We start from the raw sequence: 22,525 nt of genomic DNA, 5'->3' as shown, positions 1-22,525 counted from the left end.
TCTCCTCATTGTCTGATGTTTTCTTAATTTGTATAAATTGTTTCCTATTATTTAAATAGGATTGAAAGAGTGACAACGTCCCATCTCTAATTCCATAATGTTCCAGCTTGGCGAGTAATATATTGTAATCAACTGTGTCAAAAGCTGAGCTTAAATCTAAAAACAAACCCGCCACTTTCTTACGCTGGTTTAGCTGCCCCACTATGTCTCCAATCAAGGTTGTAATTGCGTCACTTGTTCCCTTACTTTTCTGGTAGCCGAACTGTCTTTCACTTAAGATTTTATGTAGAAAAAGGTGCTTCATCAACCTGTCCTTCATAAGTCTTTCTAGCAGTTTTGAAAGTGTTGGTAAGAGAGATATTGGCCTATAATTTTTTGAATCAGATTTAGAACCCTTTTTATGTATCGGTACGACTTTTGCAATCTTAAGCTGATCCGGAAAAATGCTAGCACTAAAACATGCGTTAAAGAAATAAGTTAGTGGTTCTGCTAGAATGTCAATATTTTCCTTTATTACAGAGATGGGAATCTCGTCATACCCACTGGAAGACTTTGATTTTAGTTTTTTAACAATAAAACTTACCTCAGCGGGGTTGACTTTGTCAAAAATAATATCGTCTTGTATTCTTGTAACGTGACACTGAAGCAATCTAATGGCTTCATCTGACTGGTTACACGTATTATAGCTGTTAGTGAACTGTTCTAATAGTGTATCACACATGTCTTTGGGATTGTTAACGATATTAACAGTACCATCATCCTGCTCAGTTTTTAACATTTGCATTTCTTTACTACGTTGGTTAAATTTGTTTCGATGCTTTTGTACAACCTTCCATATCTCTTTCGAGGAGTTCCTTGCTTTTTCAATTGTTGTCTGGACTGACAATCTTTTGGCAATTCTTATCACTCGTTTATAAATATTTATGTACTTTTTTCTGTAGCTAGCAATGGATTCCGAGATGGGATTTGCGCTTGTAGTAAGGAAACGTTTCATTCTACTAGAAACTCGAATACCCTTGGTTATCCAAACTAGTTTGGAATCATTTTTTTCATGTACCTTTATTTTCTTCTTCGGGAAACATTCTGTGAATAGATTATTAAATTTCTGGATAAAGGTGTTCAGCCCTATGCCTATCCAGTGTTCTGCAATAATTCTTTCCCGAAAAGTTTTTTTTCCCTTGTTGCTTATCTTTCTTATTTCCTTATATATATATTTGTAATTATTTTTCGGCTTATTAATTTCATCAACAATAAAACTACACAGTAAACCAGCGTGACCATCTGCCATACCGTTGTGGTCAACCAATGGTGGCGTCACACAATTTTCCGGTATGTTCGTTAAGATGTTGTCTAAACACGACTGAGTCTCATTACGTATGTAAGTGGTTTCCGAAACTAAGTATCTGAAATTGTATGACGTAAGTAACGCTATAAAATCTGTAGTTCTTTTATTGCTCTCCAATAGATTAATGTTGAAGTCGCCACAAATTATACATTTTTTGCTAAAAAAGTGTTCCAGCAGGCTCTCAAGTTGGGTCATGAATAGATCGAAATCCGCAGCAGTTGGATTGCGATAGCAGCAAATAATATTCAGATTAGTGTTGCAATCTCTGACCCCGCAAACCTCGAAATACTCATCCCTGTACATTTTTTTGCAGATAACAAGTTCCTCAAACTGTGTACTTATATGACCAAGAATTAGTGAACCCCCTCTTTTTTTTTTAGATCTTACATTGAATGACGCCATTTTGTACTCGGTTAAACTGAAAAGCGGCGCTGAGATGGTATTTAAAAAATGTTCAGTAATACAAACATAATGCGTCAATTCATTGAGATTATATAAATACAATTCAAGTTCCTCTTTTTTATTTGAAATCCCACATACGTTCTGACAAAATATACTCAATTTAATACAAGATGACTCTATATTACTATTGTTACAGTGTGTCCCTACAGTAGAAGAGTTACTAACACTATTTTTGGGAACGAAAAAATTTTTTCAATGATGTATCTGATACATTGTTTCCATGAGACATATCAATTGTACAAGGCAGCTTATGTATGATACTTAAATTCTTAACTACAGGGAAATAGTCCGTGATCGTTCTTTGAATACTTCTTGTGTCTGAACCAGAATTACATATGTTGCCAACGGCGTTTTCATGGCGATTCGCAGTGAGGAAAGACATGTCCCCGTTTGCGGATCCCTGTCTTGTCTCCTGCCTATCTGTCAAAACATTCATGTCGCACGCGTCGTCAATCTCAGGCGCATCCTCGGAGCTCCTAGAAGTTTCCTTTATAACAGACACTAATTCCGATATAAAATTCTTTAAGGTGTTAATAATGTTCTTCATTCCATTATTATTAAGTGTTCCATGTCTGCTAGAGAACATGTCGCTGTCGTAACTTAAATTGTAATTTGAATCCAGTATGTATGCGTATTTATAAATTTCATTATCTTCATACAGAATACTATTAAAAGTTTCAATTCTGCCATTGTATATGGAGGCTGAATGATGACATTTGAAAGTTGGTACACATATTATGAAATTTACATTTTCTATACTCATTAAAGTATCCCTTATATTTTTTACTAATTCTTTATAATTTTTAGATATCAAGAAATCTTGTTCTCCGATGAGCATCACACAAAAATCATCCTTTGTGTGAGACTCAACTTTGCCCCTTAAGTTGGTCATCATATGTTTAATTCCAGAAAATCTAGTCAAGTAATGGCAGACTTCAAAATCGTTGGTAAACACTTCATTTGCAATCTGGGCTACCTTATTTTTTCCATTTTCACTGATTATGCACATCTTTCCACGTTTCCATGTTTTTTTGGCTGTCTTAGATATTGGTACTACATCATGTCTCTTGCAAGAAATTTTTGTCTTAAGATTATGTATTTCTATATTAAGTAGATTTAATTGCTCAGTAGCGTTTTTTAATTGATGTCTTAATTCTCTTATAATATTATTGAGCAACGTAATTTCCGTAGATTCTCGAGGCGTCTTGGGAGAGCTAGAAACTCGTTTCATAGAAGTTTTTCTTTGGGGAGTATTCGTTGGCGAAATGCGATCATCAAAAAGTCTTTTATACATGTCATTTTTCTGGCGTAAATTTAGGATTTCTTTTTCCAAGCTGCTATTTTCGTTGACTAATTTTGAGATTTCGTCATCTGCACTTAATTTTTCGACCTTTAATTTCTCTACTTGCTGTCGAAGTTCCTCAAGCAAGTAGTTGTTGGTTTGCGAACCTAAATTTGGGAGACTATGCTCCATCACAGTCGAGTTAATGATGTTGTATTTATTCATTGTGTCATCTGGAAAACTCAAAGATAAGTCCTCACAACATTTTGAAAGTTTTGGCTTGCGTCGTCTAGTAACATTATCAGGAGTATCTAGACTTTCGGGACTTCCATCTCGATTCTTGCCTTGACAAGATGTGCATGTCCATATCATATTGTCGGACTTAATGATATCATATCGCTCTTTTGCCATTTTGGCACAATCCAAGTCATAATGCTTATCACAATCATGACATGTGATATAATATATATCTTCTAGCAGATTCTTGCACAATGCGCAGTAGAGTAGCATTGTTGGAGTTTGTGAACGAATTGATAAAAAAAAAAAAAAAAAATCTCTGTCTGTTGGATACGAACTCACGCCTGTAGTGTAATTGCACCAATTGATAGACCTGTCTATATGCAGACGCACACATAAAAAAAAAAAAAGCAAAAAGTTTGACCGTCCACAAGATTCGAACTCACGGCACTAAATGTAACTCAGTTTAAGCAACATTCCATGCCACTAGGCTATGAGTCCATATGACAAGGTGGCGAAAAATGCTTATACACTCAAACAGTTTGAAGTCCGGTATCTAGGTAGGCTGTTAAAAATGTTCTGCTTGAATTCTGGTTAGTTCAATTCTACCTCACATTTTTTTGACACTCAATTAATTGAATAACACTATATTTTTGTCACTAGAAATACGTGTTCAGTCAAAGTTCCTTTCCAAAATAGTTGTTCGTTAATAATACCATCGAGCGTTTGACTTGCACTTCACATTTACGCACAGTTTCAAGTATTTTGACAGTATCTCACTCCACCCGAAAACACGATATTTCTTATATAAATCGTTCACTTAACACTAGGATAATAATGTCACTGTCGAAAAACACTTAATCCTATATTTTAAGCATGCGCTGCACTTAGTTTTATAATTACATCTATTTTTAAATGTGGAAAAATCGCAGAGCCGATGTTGACATGACGCAAGCGCCATCTATCTCTGGTTATAATGGTCCGCTTCAGTCCGCACCGCCTACTGCTAAGTAACATTATCTAATAGAGTGTGCGGAAAGAGAAGAGTCGTGAAATTTAGGGGAGCCCATACATTATACCTACGACTCTTCTCTTTCCGCACAGACCCTACGACCTACGTATGACCTTAATAGCGATCTTAATTTTATAGTACCTATATGATCTCGAGTATATTTCAGTGCCAAGCGCCCCATTTCCAATACAAAATGAACCCACGCAGCGGGTTTTTGGCAATAAATGTGTTTTAAATTTTCAGATTCTGAACCACCAGCAAAAGTTTTTGAAGAAAATTTTATATTTCCTGTTACCAAGTTGACATGAAAAACGAGTACCTACCAAACACAATAATTTGAACAACGGAAAATAAAATAATACTTACTTAGTAAAGAAAAATAAATAAACTCACAGAACATTTGTATGTTTTATTTTATTTAAGATAATAATGCTTAATAAAATACATAGCAATTCTTGTGTAAATATTCTTACTATGTGTTATGTGCACCCAGCAACAAAAACAGCAACATGTCTATGTACCGCTCCTTGTATTGAGCCTTAATTCTTAATACATATGTAACTTCTACATGCATACGCATGCATACATGATGCAATCCGGGTTTTCAGGGAAATGTTGTTTTCAATCAGCTTCTTGCCTAAAACCAAAAACTGCTCGTAAGCAATGTGATTTTCGCAAATGTAGCAGTAGAAATAGGAAAATATGATGTCAAGTATAACTCATTACCTTTGTACTAAATCAGCCTTTTATCGAACTATTAATTGATTTATCCCTTAAAGTTTTGCTTGAAGTTCACATACTGTTATAAATTTATACATATTACGTTGAAAATTGCATTAATATTCGTGAAAAATCTGCGTATTTGTTGTGTTTACAAGTTGACAGAAATGTCACGTTGGAAACGCACGTATTTTTCCATAACATCTGTCACGTTTACTCGCGTAAAGTATTTACGCAGAATAATTCTGGCTCAGTTTTCATTATATAATTAGAAAGAGACCGTTTTAGGTGTGAAGTTAGGCAAGTATGGAAAACTCGCGTAAAAACGTTTGTAACTCATGGTACAAATTGAAATTTTTAGTTCTTTACGTGACCGGTAGAGGCACTGTACAATTACTCCATACATTTTCCTTAACTTTCTCACTATCTTCACTTCTCACTGTCATTCACGGAACTCATAGTAGAGCTACTGACAGCTACAACTCACCGTACATTGCTCCAACAAGTAAATATTGATGAATGATGATATTTATCCTTTAGTACCGTTTGGTAACTAAAAATTGGTAACCAGCTTCGAAACGGGAAAGAAATACCAATTCGTAACTGGCTTCAAATTGGGACTATTCCATTACCGATTTGTAACCACGTTTGGTAACCGCCTTCGAAACGGGAAAAATAAATCCCGGTTTGTAACTGGTTACAAAATGGGACTTTTGAATTACCGATTCATAGCCACGGTTGGTAACCAGCTTCCAAACGGGAAAAAATATCCCGCGTTGTAACTGGTTACAAAATGGGACTTTTGAAGTGGTTCATTAAGTTGTATTAAGGGTGGAAAGTAGAGATGGGGCAGTAAAGGCAGCTTGCTGTCACTCGAAAATGGTCTTGGGAAGCCATCTCTAACTGTTTAAGTGGTGGCAATTGGCATTCACAGATTTTTGATGAAATGTACAGTCAGCGAGAAATTATCATTAAAACTTAAAATAAACGTATGCAATGACAATAGGTCTGAAGTGCTTTCGTATGTACCTACACCGTTTTAGCCTAGATTTGGTAGAATAAACTCCGATCAGTAACTCTGGCCCAATACGTAACCGGCTACAAACAGGTAATACAATACAATACAATACAAATACTCTTTATTCCACACCTCATTACAGAAAACAATACAAATAATACAATAATAATAAATAATAATTTTAATAGTAATTTTGGATTCCCATTTTGTAGCCAGTTACAAAATTTAGTTACCAAATGGTACCACTCTGGCCTAATTCGTTACTGGCTACATACAGGGAATTTCAGATTCACATTTTGTAGCTAGTTACCAAATTTACTTACCAAGCGGTACCACGCTGGCCCAATACGTAACCGGCTACAAACTGGGAATCTTGATTCCCATTCTGTAGCTGGTTACGAAATTTTGGTTACCAAACGGTACTAAAGGATATTTATGTACCTACCGCTAATTATTACTAACCAAATCAAAAATGAACAAGATATTGTCAAAACAATTGTCAAGCAGACGAAATAGGCGCCATATTGACGTGATCGGTGTATTAAAATTACCCTCCTGTTACCTAAGTTTGACCCTGTGTTTGACCCTAACCTATCGCTAATACGCGTTTAATCGTAAAATCGTTTATAACTGTGAAATATTTTCTTCCTCTTTCATCGGTGACTTTCAACGTCTGTTGTCAGAGTCTCCCTTGCCATAAAATAAATTAGTACCAGTGAAATTAATCCGCAACATGGCGAATGGCAAATGAAATCTTGTCTTGGTATAAATAATATAACTATTTAACTTCCCGACATTGTCACGGTTGTAATAATCACTTTCCGTCTCATTACACCGATCAAACTTTCGTACGAAAGTAAATGGCGGCAAATTGAGTGGCAGTCGGTTTGTGGACCGGAACCGAGTGACCGAGTCAGTCGTTCCCACGCCTGCGACCCATTCATTCATGTTTGATGTGATATATTAACATACGAGTAGGTATATTATTAAAAATATGTTTGTAAAGCTGTCTTTACTTGTAAAAAAAACGAAATATTGCAATGTGGAATGTGCATGGCTGTGGCGCCGGCCTGACGTCTTTAGTTATTATTTGACAGCTGATATTTGTTAAACAGTATAAAAGTAGCAACCGATGTTAAGGTTTTCCCACCACGCGGCATATTCAAATATAGAAGACTTAGCTTCTTATCGCTTCTTATCATGTGTGTCCTTTCCCGAGCTTCAAACTATTATAGGTACCTATCTCCATACCAAATTTCATCTAAATCGGTTCAGCGGTTTAAGCGTGAAGAGCTAGGTAACAGACAAACAGACAAAGTTACGCTCGCATTTATAAATATTACGTAATATAATTATTATGGATAATCGAAGCTTAAAGCGAAATGGATTATTAACTTTTACGTTGGGAAAATTCACTATTCCGTGTTTCACCGCAAAAACTCGTAATGCCCGTAATTTATAGTCAATTGTATTGTAGTAGGTGCTATCTATTTGATATTCTATGTCAAAAAACGAATTGTGACGTCCCACGGGTAAAGGTACCTTATGGCGGTTGGCGCTTACGTTATTATTAACGCCGCTCCAATATTATTGCGGCGCAATGTGACGTAAGTGCCAGCCGCCATAAGGTATCTTACCGTGGAACGTCACAATTAATTCTTCATGTAACTGTAGTAGATAATAGTACATTAGGATAAAAGTGTAGTCAAAGTTACTTATTCGCACGTGTATCGTAGAACGTTTTACAGTAGGTACATAATATGTATCTATGGCTCTTTAAGTTTTCGACATAGTTGCATAATGTGCTAATTATCGCACTAGTGCGGTAAAGTAGCACCATATGTACTGTAAAGATATAGGTAATTAATGTAATAACTGTACCTATCGCAAATTGGCTATAGGTTCATATTAACTGGTTCAAAAAATATCGTGCGATTGATATCAGCTAAGACGATCGATAAGGGTCGTAATTTCCATATTTTGCACATCCGTAAACGCCTCTAGTAGGTTATAGGTAACTGCGAAAATGTTTCCCACCATGTTAAAATAAAAATAAAATTGGCCTTAAGTAAAGTATACATATGTATAGCCCTAAATATTTCAGTAGAGTTTTTTTTACACTTCACATGTTGTGTTCATCTAAGTAATTATGGTAATTGCAAGTCTTTAGAAACTCATTGATTCGTACCCAAGTCTTCTCCCAACTTTTTCCGATTAGCATGTTCTCGTGTGCTGCGAATGAGGTTGATTGTTAACGTAACAATTACACACGTTAGCCCTTTACGTAACGTTACGTTACGTTAACGGGGACACTATTGTTTATTGAGTAGGGAGAATTTGGGGCAATCGTGCGTGTACACGGAAGATTAGCGTATCTTTGCTAGTGGGATTTATTTTCATATGTGACGTTCCACGGCAATAAGTGCCTTATCGCGGCTGGCGCTTACTTGTTTATTTGTTTATTAGGATCACCAACAGAAGATACAATTTACATACTAAATATAAGTAATACTAAGAGGGCACATTTATTATTGCTCCCCCACTTACAGGCAATCACAGCATGCATTAAGTATTATAATGTTTAATTTACACATTTTAGTTAACACTCAAGAAAAAGACTAACTAAGTATAGCTTACGTCGCATAGCGCCGCAATAATATTGGAGCGACGTTAATAATAGCGTAAGCGCCAACCGCCATAAGGTACCTTTACCCGTGGGACGTCACATATTGATATACTTACGTAATACCTACGTATGGTATGCTAATGCCCTCCAGTAAATAAAATTGTCAAATCAAAATCAACGGTTCACTCTTACCTGACTTACCATAAAAAAGAACTATTCTATTCCTTGTCCATTTCCTTCATTTTTGTTAAAAGGTATATATTGTATACTTATGTTAGTTTGGTTTGCGTATAGTATAGTTGTCACACTTAGGCCCACTTGCACCATCCCACTAACCCTGGGTTACGCGGTTAAACCGTTGCCCTAGTGTCAAATTGTATTGGTAACCATGGTAACACCAAGTTTAACCGGTTAACCCCGGATTAATGGAATGGTGCAAGTGGGCCTTAATTGGCCCCGTGAGGCTGGCTGTCCTGTCTCTTTATTATCTTTCACCTCATTACACTGGGCACGAGTACCACGACGATTAACTTAATTATAATTATAGTAGAAATGGTTGCGGGTTGTAGTCAATTAAGTAAGAGCGGGAAAATAGCGATGAATCCGGGACATGACACGTGGCATATCTTCTTCTTGACTCCAAAGCCATAATACAAAGTATAGGTATAAATAGCTTGTCCCATTTCTAAGATTCATAGATTAAAGATTTAGATAGTACCTATAATATTTTTCACAGTTTCTATAAAACAATGATATGGATTGTGTATGGATTACTGCAAATAGGCCCATTATTACAGTTTAACGGTCAACTATGCTTTTTACGACTTTTTTTTTAAAACGAAATTATTACTAGGTACCGACTTAAAAAAAATTAAAGGGTTCTTAATTCCATTCGTACTCAGTGGCGGATTTGCCCTAAGGCCCAGTAGGTCCAGGCCTAGGGCGGTAAGATATTAGGGGCGGCAAATTGTGACAAAAAAACGTAAAAAATGCAAAAATAAAACGGTCACCCATCCAAGTACTGACCACGCCCGAACGTTGCTTAACTTTGGTCAAAAATCACGTTTGTTGTATGGGAGCCCCACTTAAATCTTTATTTTATTCTGTTTTTAGTATTTTTTGTTATAGCGGCAACAGAAATACATCATCTGTGAAAATTTCAACTGTTTAGCTATCACGGTTCGTGAGATACAGCTTGGTGACAGACAGACGGACGGACAGCGAAGTCTTAGTAATAGGGTCCCGTTTTACCCTTTGGGTACGGAACCCTAAAAAATCGCTGACGACAACAAGAAATAATTCAAAATTTAGTTAATACGATGGGTGCTGAGAAAGTGGCGGCTACAGGGCCTGGGGCCTAGGGCGGCAAAGACTGCAAATCCGCCACTGTTTGTGGTCGTTTCTCAAAAAGTTGGCACCGCCAGGTTAAAATTTATGTTTTTCAAAAATTTTGCATTTTCGCATTTTTTTTTATTGGGATCGTTAAAAGGCAACTTAAACTATTAGAAAATGTGGAAGGGAAGCAATTCCTTCAATTAGTTTAGAAGATATAGGCGTTTGAAATTCAGGTGAATGATATCAAGGGCAGGTGAAAGATATTTTGTCTCCAGGTTATCGATAGTAGAAGCAGGTTATCGAGAAAAAAAAATAAGTTCAAAAACTAAAACCCGACTACTGCAAATCGCGCTCTAAAAAGTATGAAACAAGATAGAATTCTTATCTACGATTATCAAGCAGGAAATATTATAAATGTTACCATTTTTTTTATATAAAAATACAACGTAATATAATTTACTGATTTTTTAAATATATTTACAGAGATTCAGAGGATCACCGTGGTCGTATGCCACGATTATAAACTTAAAAGTAAAGTGGCATACGACCACGGCTATCCTCTGAATCTCTGGGGTCATGATTTCGTTACTAACTTTTTGAAGTCACTTTATATTACTTTTGCGCGGGCGTCCTCAGTACAGAAATGTACGCAGAGCGCCGCCTATATCGGGCTACGCCCGACTCCTTTAGTGCCTATGAGGGCGCCAATGGCAGCCGTCTTTGGAACGCGTACGTCGGGTTACGCTCGACTCTTTAATATGAGGGCGCCGAAGGCGCCCGGCTTTGGAACGCGTACGTCGGGCTACGCCCGACTCTTTTAGTATGAGGGCGCCTAAGGCGCCCGGCTTTGGAACGCGTACGTCGGGCTACGCCCGACGCTTTTAGTATGAGGGCGCCTTCGGCGCCCGGCTTTGGAACGCGTATGTCGGGCTACGCCCGACTCTTTTAGTATGACGGCGCCGAAGGCGCCCGGCTTTGGAACGCGTATGTCGGGCTACGTCCGACTCTTTTAGTATGAGGGCGCGGAAGGCGCCCGACTTTGTAACGCGTACGTCGGGCTACGCCCGACGCTTTTAGTATGAGGGCGCCTTGGGCGCCCGGCTTTGGAACGCGTATGTCGGGCTACGCCCGACTCTTTTAGTATGAGGGCGCCGAAGGCGCCCGGCTTTGGATCGCGTACGTTGTGAAACGTACTATTTTAAAGGGGTTAAATAAATTGCAAAGCTCCGGCTTGTTCAAAGAAAGCTATAGCACGTTAGCACAAAAAAAAAATTAAATTAAATACTTAGTAAAAATGTGGTGTCTAAAATTGCTTGCTATAGGAACCTATTTTGGGAGATGAAAAAGGTGAACACAAATTATATTATAGAAACTTTATTTAAGCCTAAATATCTTGCCTATGGAATGTTAGTTGATAAATCTAAACTTGTTGACTTCTACGTGAACCTTTAACTTGATTTGACGACACCTAAATTCAGAACTTAGCTCAGTGGAAAGCTGGGCCGCTTAACAGGTCCAGGATAAAGCTTCACACAGAATTCTACTTATTTAAGAACTAATTTATTTTATACTAAATACTATGTACCAGGATTTTCAAATGTCTTTATCTTACTTTAGTGGTTGCTCAAAATTCTAAATTTATTCTAAACTTTGCAGCTGGCGCTGATGCCCTACTAAATTAAATCATGGAAAGGACCGACCTCAGAATTTAAACGTTCCTCAGATGCAGCGGGGTGACAGGCTGCTTTCCCCGGTGAAGCTAGATGCTGAGCGGAGACGTAGAGCTCAGGGGCCGCGCACGTGGTACCAAAATGACGTGGCAGAGGTAGATGGCGTGTTTAAATTCTTCGCTCCAGGAGGTCTCCAAAACTAAATTGACTTCTAGGATTTTTGAAGCTTTTGAGATAAATTACTCAACGAATGAAATAAATGAATGAATAAATCAGTAAATCCCGGCTCCTGAAAACCGAGAAAAGGTTATATTAGCCTACGCCCTTTATGGCCGCTAGAAAAGAGATGAAACCATTGGAAATTTGGCTCACCGCACTGGTAGCTGCTAAGCCTTCTGGCGGAGCGCTCCCTTCCCTCGAGCAGGAGTCTCTCTGCAAAGAACCAAAATTTGGTTAAGAACAAACCCACAACGTTTCGCGCCATTGTGGAGTCGATCACCACGAAATTTAATTTCTACTCACTCAGTGGAGCTTCCGAAGGACTCAAGCCGTTTCCATCTTTCAGACCACCATGCCGAAAGTGTGGTCTTCCCACAAATTGGGCTCTTGCGAGCGAGTGTCCCCAGAGGGGTTCCCAAATCAAATGTGCCTATCATTCTCGAATGATCTCCAATATGGAGTCCCTGAGAGCCCTAACAAAAGGTAATAGGGTGGCAGTCCCTTGAAGACACAAATCCCACGAAAATTCTGTCTGAATTATTTAGACAATATCACTCCTGAGCCTAAGAAATATATTTTTACCATTTAATCTAATATTGTTTCATTCCAGAGCCACTTTGTAAGTCTGTAATTTCTATGTTTTGTTTTACATCAAAATTGTTTTTTATCTAATAAATCCTACCTACTTCATACAAAGTTTTCCTGGAGTGACAACATAAATATCTCAAGTTTTAATTATTTTTAGTCATATGACAACCCCGACAACAGATAAGCATCGAGAGGTGCATCTGAATGCAACAGATTATGCATAGAAATGCAATCAATGAGGTTTGTTTTGGACACCGTTAAAAACGTTGAAATTAGAAGAGGGATTTTTCTTTTAATTATCAATCGACCCAAAATATTTATTTCAAATTTAGAAAAATGTACTACGTTACAATACCCCCCTCCCCGATTTTAAGGTTCAACGTAGGTGAACCGCTCGCTGTCCTCAGCGACTCGGATCCTACAAATTAGTTTATTGGACCAGACCAACAACACACCAAAGGCAAGAAAACTAACCTAATAAACAAGCTATTCAAATTTGAACAAAAACCTAACGCGGCTTCGAGATTTCGTTCCACAGGAGTCTTTAAGGACTCTACTCTATATATCTTGAAAAAAAATCTAACGTTTCTATAAACATGGATCAACCGAATCTAAAAACAAACGACCAAATATAAAATCTCGAACCCACGTTAACATACGGAAGGTGAAAAAAACTATGCGGTCATCTGCGCAACACATAGAAAAAAACCTCCGTTATACCTTACAAACCAGTGAACAAACCGTTGGCCTTCTCAGCATAACGCGGAAAAAGCTTGTTGTACTGAGAAAGCCAATTCCAACCGCCAGGACCGATGTTCAGCATTCATCAATATAAACTCTCCTTGTCCGGGCAAAATGATGAAGTCTGGGCAATAAACCATCACCCGACTCCAACAACCATAAATCCAAACCGGAAAACAATCCAACAAAATCTAAGTTTCAAACCATCAAAGTTTCTAAATTGAGTTTTAATCTCTACCTAAAAAATTTGTCCCCGACTGACTTGTCGGAGGAAACGAAACGTCCCAAATCATGTTGCACAACACCCCCAAAAAATACGGTATACCTAAATAAAAAAACGAGGTACGGCAACATGCGAAATAGTACTAAAAAAAAATCATTAGGACTTACGCCTAACGACACGTGAATTACAAAAATACGCTAAGTTAAAAAAACAAAGTACTATTTCGATGTTTGTCGGGTATGGTAAGTACCGGACAAAGCGTAACAATGCGTTACCATTTGGTCATATTAAAGATAGCTCCGATGTTGGGGTTGAGAGGTACTTAGCAGGTGAGTGGTTTGTCGTCCTTGGCGGCACGACGACTGGTACAAGACGAGGGATCGTGCGTCCAAGGATAACTCTTCCAAACTCTAAAACCATACTAAGTCCTATAGTCCAAATCGCTCTGAGACTGAGCACAGCTTCGATCGCACCGCACATACATCACGCACTAACAGATTCAAACATTCATCGCCCATGCAAATATAATAACGTAACAGTTTTACTGTTCGCCACGTTCCGAACAAAATTCGTGAATTAAATATTTACCGAATATTTAACACTACTAACGATCTCAACCGTTTTTTTGTTATGTTATGAGAGGTAGGTGATAGTGGTTGTCAACTCTGGCGGCAAGACGACAAGCCAAAAGAGACTCGGGGTCTTGCGTCCAGAGATAACTTCCACCTCAAAACCTAACTTCCTTTTCCTACTTAAAATCTTTAATATGCCACGACCCAATTGGGTGACCATCCAGCCTTTCAAGCTCATAAACTAAAGGAGATAAAACCTTTTTAACTCTGCACGGTTCATACTTAGGTGCGAGTTTTGACATAACAAACTTAGAGGCGTCACTTTGCGTATAAGTACGCTTGTGAACAATATCCCCTACTGAAAACTTCGCCTCTCGGCGTCTCAAATTATAATATTTGGCATTTGTTTCATGTGCTTGCAGCATACGTAACCTAACCTGCTCAAAAATGTCTCTCATACAACCAAATTCGCCTGCATACTCCTCTCTAGGCATACCCACATCGTACTGTTTATCAGTATCTTTATAAAACGAGCCGTTAATGACGGGTTCCCTAGCGTGCACTAAAAAGAAAGGAGAATACCCGGTGGTCTCACTTACTGCACTGTTTATCGCAAACCTGATTTGGTGCAGCTTTTCGTCCCATGTACGGTGATTGTCCTTTACGTAAGACGCTACGGCGGTCATCACTACCTTATTATAACGCTCGACTAAATTTACCTGCGGAGTATAGCGCGGGCCATAAAAAATGTTAGGTACGTTGTAGCGTTTCAATAACTGCTTAAACTCTGATCCCGTGAATTGCGTTCCATTGTCTGCAATCACGGTTTCAGGCACGCCATGTTCCAAAATGACATGGTTTTCAAAATTCTTCGCCACCAAAGCGCTAGTAGCGCGGCGAAGTGGAAATAGCAGTGTGTGTTTCGAAAAGCAACATGTAACAACAAATAAAAATGTATAACCTGCGCGAGAGCGCGGCAGTGGACCGACGAGATCTATACTAACTACCAACCATGGTCGTCGACATACCTTTGGCTGTCCCATGAGGCCTGCAGTCGGTTTCTGCGAGTGCTTGTACGCTGCACAAACATCGCACGCTTTTACGAACTCGACTACATCCTTATACATACCGGGCCAAAAGTAAGTCAACGCCAACCGGCGATGAGTTTTAAAAACACCTAAATGCGCAGCAGTTGCTTCGCAATGATTTTGCTGCAAAACTCTCTTACGATCACACTTCTTCACCACTTCCTTCCAATCGAACTCTCGCAACAAATTATACTTTGACTTTGAAAGTCTAAAAAGTTTCCCGTTTTTTAAACAAAAATTTGGAAAATTTGCGGGAAAAGATCTACAACCATTTAAAATCTTATCATACCATTCATCTGGCTCAACGTCATCATTTGTCACGTTTATTGCATCTACTTGCATGAGTCTTGACAGTGCGTCAGGCACAACGTTAAGTGATCCCTTTCTGTGCTCAATCTCAAAGTCGAATTGAGACAGTCTGCAACCCCAACGAGCTAACCTCCCTGACGGGTTTTCAAGATTCATGAACCATTTGAGTGACGCGTGATCCGTGATCACTTTAAACTTACGTGAGCCTAAATATGCCTGAAATTTCTCCACTGAAAATATGACCGCAAGAGCCTCCCTTTCAGTGGCGCTGTAGTTTCGCTCACTTTTGTTCAGGGCGCGGCTAACGTATGCGATCGGATGCTCAACCCCTTGGATGGTCTGGGAAAGCATTCCACCGATTCCGTATGAAGACGCATCACAATGTACTGAAAAATCCTTTTTAAAATCCGGTACCGCCAAAATGGGTGCCGTCACTAGAGCGTTCTTCAAAATCTTAAATGCTTCCTCTGCTTCCGCAGACCATTCGAAAGGTGGCGCCTTCTTGCCCTGTGACGTAAGTTTATTCAAAGGAGCGGCTATCGATGCGAAATTTCGGATAAACCGTCGATACCAGGAACACGTTCCTAAGAATGCCCTTACGTCACGCGCATTCGTGGGTGTGGGGAAGTTTAGAACGGCAGAAACCTTGTCAGGATCAGTACGCAACCCGAACTCGTCCACGACGTAACCGAGGTATTTTATGGACTGCCTGAAAAACTTAGATTTCTCGAAATTAATTGTCAAATTCGCCTTTTCCAACTTCGCCAACACACGATTTAGCAAAAGCAAGTGCGTCTGAAAATCTGATGAGCAAATAACGATGTCATCGATGTAACAAAAAGCTAAACCGGTTTCGATGTCACCTGTCAAATTGTGATCAATAAGGCTGTCCATCAGCCTCTGCTGACGCGCCGATGCGCCGCAGAGACCAAAAGGCATGACCTTGAACTTAAACATTCCACGACCGGGTACGCAAAAACTTGACTTTTCCTGTGAGGTTTCAGCTAACGGGATTTGCCAGAATGAGGAACTTAAATCGATCGAGGTCAGGTATTTCGCTTCCTTCAAACTATCCAAAATCTGGCGTATATACGGAATGGAATACGAATCTCCCTTTGTGACCGCATTTAATTTCCTGCAATCTAAACAAAATCGCCAATCACCGTTAGGTTTTCTAACTAAAAGAGCCGGGTTATTCCACGGACTCTCACAGGGTGTAACTACGTCCAATTTTAACATACGGTCCAATTCGGAGGCTAAAGCAGCGCGTTTTTCCGGCGATAACGGGTACTGTTTCGTTTTGATGGGCGTGGCATCACCAGTATCGATAACATGCTCCGTCAAGCTGGTTCTGCCAAGCCCCTTCTCCTCGAACGAAATGTTTTTAAATTTCCCTACGACGGTGTCCGCGAGTTCCCTCTCGGCCGCAGTTAAATGCTCGTAAGACCGAATCGTGTGTACTTGTTCTGCACTTAAACCGTTACAACTAAAATAATTTTCAGGTGGAGTCATGTGTTCCGCATTTTTTAAACATTCAGGCAATAAATCAAAAGCTTTCCAAAAATCATACCCTAAAATAACGTAATTTACGATCGAGGGTACTACTACAAACTTTATTACTTTTGTAGTATTTTCAAACGTAACCGGGACAAAAATGTACCCAATCGACTCGCAATTTACTCCATTTGCGACCCTACACGAACTAGAGTACGCTTCCTGAAATGTAAAACCAAATTTGACAAAATCCAAATGTGCATTGTTCCCTAAAACTGACAATGCTGAACCGCTATCGGCCAATCCATAAATCTCAAAATCATTCGCTTTAAATTTTAAATATGGTCTAATATCGTCTTTATTTGGAGCAAACAGAATCGTAGCAATCGAACTAGCATTTTTATTTTGTTCAATCGATTTAAACTTTAATCGATTCGATTGACACTTGCTACGATTCAACCTTAGGCGTTTTTTGACTGTTGTTGCATTGGTTTTGTAACGTTACCCTTTTGACAGATCTCACATTCCGATCGTATTGTATTTGCTTTCCCACAACCAAAACAGCTATACGAATTTAATTTAGGCTTTTCTTTACACAATTTAGAATTATGATCCGGTTTACCACATTTGTAACAAACTCCACGATGTGGTTTCGAAAACTTCGCGTCCGAAAACCTTGGTTGCTGTTTTCGCTGTGAAAAGGAACTATCCGACTTGGTCGCGAAGCTTGAGCTTTGTTTAGCAGCGATGGCATTCACCTGAGGTTGCTTGGCACTGGAGCCTTTATAAACATGATCACGACAAAGTGTATGCTCGCTGACCTTGGGCGGTTCTACAAATAATTTCGCCCTTTGCTGTGAAAACTCAACCTTGCGACAATAAGCCTTCAGTTCGGCGACCGACTTAATATCTACCAATGCCAACTGCTGAGTAAAATGTGGGCGAATGTTGTGCAACAAGATGTCCAGTTTCGCCTCCTCCGGTAAGTCTGATTTTAATCTAGCAAACATTCCTGACATTACCGCAAAATATAAGTGGATGGGTTCGTTTTCCCCCTGCGTTCTAGCTTGAATTTCCTGTCTCAGCCTAAAATCATAGTCACCGGGGACAAACTCATCCAACAAAAGTGACTTTAAATCCTGCCAACTTGAAACCGAACCCTTGATACCTCTAAACCACAACAGTGCCGAGTCTACAAATAAATGTGGTGCCGCCCTAAATAGTTTGGCATCTGAAACCCCGTTTGCTTCCTTAAGCTCTTCCACACGCTCCAAAAATGAGCGCGGGTCTGTCAAACCATTAAATTTAACCTGCCATTTTGAAATATTTAAATCACTAGAGCACTGAACCTGCATTTCCCTAATACCGCTTGTTAACATTTCAGAATTATTGCCGGAGACCAAAGGATTTGGATTTGAAACCTCCGCGCTGCCGCTGGGTGTTGCTGAACTTGAACCTGGACCCTCAATCTTCGCCAATAAACTCTCAAGCTTGGATTGCAAACTAGTCTTCAGTTCTAGCAATGTCTGGTTGCGTTCCGGCTGAACCCTAGCCAGACGGTGATAAATATGGTAGCCGAGGGCTTTAGCGCGACTTAAAGAATACCTCTCCTTTGTCTCACAATATTTGTCAACAATAGAAGCCAAATCGATCACTTTCTCCGAGACAATGCCTAGCTCTGACTCCGCTGACAGTTCAGTCTCCACTATGTCCTCGCTAGGCGCTTCTAAAATAAGAGACCTAAGTTGCTTTCTCAAAGCGTCAACCGTGGTTGCAGGCGTTTCCGACCGAATTTGAACCTCATAAATCAACTCATCCTTCAAAAGACTGTGAAATTGAATGCTGCGCTCCATTTTTAACTAGTGTATAAACTACTGTATTGAAAATTCTGGTATTAACAATATGTATTGTATGTATGACTGTATCACTATGTTGTTTTCTAACAAGATTAAATAATATTAAATAGTGTACTATTTTCTTTAAACCAATCTTAATCTACAAATAATGTAACTGTAATCCTTAATGAGTAAAGTATTTTTCCTACCGAAAATAATTTCTAACTGACAGGTGTACACTTTCAAACGTCAACTTTCTTTTTAAATTTGCAAAGTGAAAGCTACTATGAAATTGGTTCCAAACAATACCACAAACTTCCAAGAAGGTAATACTTCCAACGAAATTCAATATTTTTTACTTTAAATATGTAACAATGAGCTGACACTAAAGAAATTTAAGGGAAATGTAAGCAAGTACTCGAAATTAATTGTTATTTCTCAAATTCGAATATCTTTGTAATAAGTCCGTACTACAAAAGAATGCACAAAAACCTTTTTAAATTTCAATTTTACGCTTAATAGCAACACAAATCTAAAACAAATGTTGAAATTAAATCTTGGTATCTAAAATGAGTGAAATTTCCTAGCATGTACTTGGTGCAAAGTACAAAACCACGTTATTTTTACGGTTGGCAATAACCTCAAAAATCAAAAAATTGCTTGTCACTTTCTCTTCTAAAAAACATCAAATAAATTGCATCAAACCAGCAAAATTGCAATCAAATCCTCAAATTACTATATCTAAAGACTATTTAATGAATAGAGAGCAACCAAGACTAAACAAAAAGGTGATTAACACAGTAAATATTTCACAACTTTCCTGGTACATGAAATTTCACAAGATTCCTTTAGCAAGTTTATACCCAGGGCGCCAGTGAAACGTGCTATTTTAAAGGGGTTAAATAAATTGCAAAGCTCCGGCTTGTTCAAAGAAAGCTATAGCACGTTAGCACAAAAAAAAAATTAAATTAAATACTTAGTAAAAATGTGGTGTCTAAAATTGCTTGCTATAGGAACCTATTTTGGGAGATGAAAAAGGTGAACACAAATTATATTATAGAAACTTTATTTAAGCCTAAATATCTTGCCTATGGAATGTTAGTTGATAAATCTAAACTTGTTGACTTCTACGTGAACCTTTAACTTGATTTGACGACACCTAAATTCAGAACTTAGCTCAGTGGAAAGCTGGGCCGCTTAACAGGTCCAGGATAAAGCTTCACACAGAATTCTACTTATTTAAGAACTAATTTATTTTATACTAAATACTATGTACCAGGATTTTCAAATGTCTTTATCTTACTTTAGTGGTTGCTCAAAATTCTAAATTTATTCTAAACTTTGCAGCTGGCGCTGATGCCCTACTAAATTAAATCATGGAAAGGACCGACCTCAGAATTTAAACGTTCCTCAGATGCAGCGGGGTGACAGGCTGCTTTCCCCGGTGAAGCTAGATGCTGAGCGGAGACGTAGAGCTCAGGGGCCGCGCACGTGGTACCAAAATGACGTGGCAGAGGTAGATGGCGTGTTTAAATTCTTCGCTCCAGGAGGTCTCCAAAACTAAATTGACTTCTAGGATTTTTGAAGCTTTTGAGATAAATTACTCAACGAATGAAATAAATGAATGAATAAATCAGTAAATCCCGGCTCCTGAAAACCGAGAAAAGGTTATATTAGCCTACGCCCTTTATGGCCGCTAGAAAAGAGATGAAACCATTGGAAATTTGGCTCACCGCACTGGTAGCTGCTAAGCCTTCTGGCGGAGCGCTCCCTTCCCTCGAGCAGGAGTCTCTCTGCAAAGAACCAAAATTTGGTTAAGAACAAACCCACAACGTTTCGCGCCATTGTGGAGTCGATCACCACGAAATTTAATTTCTACTCACTCAGTGGAGCTTCCGAAGGACTCAAGCCGTTTCCATCTTTCAGACCACCATGCCGAAAGTGTGGTCTTCCCACAAATTGGGCTCTTGCGAGCGAGTGTCCCCAGAGGGGTTCCCAAATCAAATGTGCCTATCATTCTCGAATGATCTCCAATATGGAGTCCCTGAGAGCCCTAACAAAAGGTAATAGGGTGGCAGTCCCTTGAAGACACAAATCCCACGAAAATTCTGTCTGAATTATTTAGACAATATCACTCCTGAGCCTAAGAAATATATTTTTACCATTTAATCTAATATTGTTTCATTCCAGAGCCACTTTGTAAGTCTGTAATTTCTATGTTTTGTTTTACATCAAAATTGTTTTTTATCTAATAAATCCTACCTACTTCATACAAAGTTTTCCTGGAGTGACAACATAAATATCTCAAGTTTTAATTATTTTTAGTCATATGACAACCCCGACAACAGATAAGCATCGAGAGGTGCATCTGAATGCAACAGATTATGCATAGAAATGCAATCAATGAGGTTTGTTTTGGACACCGTTAAAAACGTTGAAATTAGAAGAGGGATTTTTCTTTTAATTATCAATCGACCCAAAATATTTATTTCAAATTTAGAAAAATGTACTACGTTACAGTTGGGCTACGCCCGACACTTTTAGTATGAGGGCGCCGAAGGAGTCCGGCTTTCGAACGCGTACGTCGGGCTCCGCCCGAGTCTTTTAGTATGAGGGCGCCTTGGGCGCCCGGCTTTGGAACGCGTATGTCGGGCTACGCCCGACTCTTTTAGTATGAGGGCGCCGAAGGCGCCCGGCTTTCGAACGCGTACGTCGGGCTCCGCCCGACTCTTTTAGTATGAGGGCGCCGAAGGCGCTCGGCTTTCGAACGCGTACGTCGGGCTCCGCCCGACTCTTTTAGTATGAGGGCGCCTAAGGCGCCCGGCTTTGGAACGCGTATGTCGGGCTACGCCCGACTCTTTTAGTATGAGAGCGCCGAAGGCGCCCGGCTTTCGAACGCGTACGTCGGGCTCCGCCCGCTTCTTTTAGTATGAGGGCGCCTTCGGCGCCCGGCTTTGGAACGCGTATGTCGGGCTACGCCCGACTCTTTTAGTATGAGAGCGCCGAAGGCGCCCGGCTTTCGAACGCGTACGTCGGGCTCCGCCCGACTCTTTTAGTATGAGGGCGCCGAAGGCGCCCGGCTTTGGAACGCGTACGTTGGGCTACGCCCGACACTTTTAGTATGAGGGCGCCGAAGGCGTCCGGCTTTCGAACGCGTACGTCGGGCTCCGCCCCAGTCTTTTAGTATGAGGGCGCCTTCGGCGCCCGGCTTTGGAACGCGTATGTCGGGCTACGCCCGACTCTTTTGGTATGAGGGCGCCGAAGGCGCCCGGCTTTGGAACGCGTACGTTGGGCTACGCCCGACACTTTTAGTATGAGGGCGCCGAAGGCGTCCGGCTTTCGAACGCGTACGTCGGGCTCCGCCCCAGTCTTTTAGTATGAGGGCGCCTTCGGCGCCCGGCTTTGGAACGCGTATGTCGGGCTACGCCCGACTCTTTTGGTATGAGGGCGCCGAAGGCGCCCGGCTTTGGAACGCGTACGTCGGGCTACGCCCGACACTTTTAGTATGAGGGCGCCGAAGGCGCCCGGCTTTGCAACGCGTACGTCGGGCTCCGCCCGACTCTTTTAGTATGAGGGCGCCGAAGGCGCCCGGCTTTGGAACGCGTACGTTGGGCTACGCCCGACACTTTTAGTATGAGGGCGCCGAAGGCGTCCGGCTTTCGAACGCGTACGTCGGGCTCCGCCCCAGTCTTTTAGTATGAGGGCGCCTTCGGCGCCCGGCTTTGGAACGCGTATGTCGGGCTACGCCC

The 22,525-nt window shown here is 40.0% G+C and overlaps 1 protein-coding gene and 1 long non-coding RNA gene across 2 annotated transcripts in view; one reads left to right on the top strand and one right to left on the bottom strand.

Annotated features, from left to right (window-relative positions):
- LOC134672062 (proteoglycan 4-like) overlaps positions 1 to 22,525 on the bottom strand; it is a 62,863-nt gene that overhangs the window by 10,627 nt on the left and 29,711 nt on the right. The window lies entirely within an intron of this gene.
- Positions 16,540 to 20,945, top strand: LOC134672336 (uncharacterized). Its single transcript, XR_010099322.1, has 3 exons — positions 16,540 to 17,923; positions 18,326 to 19,564; positions 20,124 to 20,945. It is a non-coding gene; the product is annotated as an uncharacterized LOC134672336 (long non-coding RNA).

The sequence above is a fragment of the Cydia fagiglandana genome, chromosome 16 (genome assembly GCF_963556715.1).
Source record: "Cydia fagiglandana chromosome 16, ilCydFagi1.1, whole genome shotgun sequence".
Lineage (NCBI taxonomy): Eukaryota > Metazoa > Arthropoda > Insecta > Lepidoptera > Tortricidae > Cydia > Cydia fagiglandana.
The sequence above is the reverse complement of the archived record's forward strand: the minus strand, read 5'-3'. Positions and strand labels throughout refer to the sequence as shown.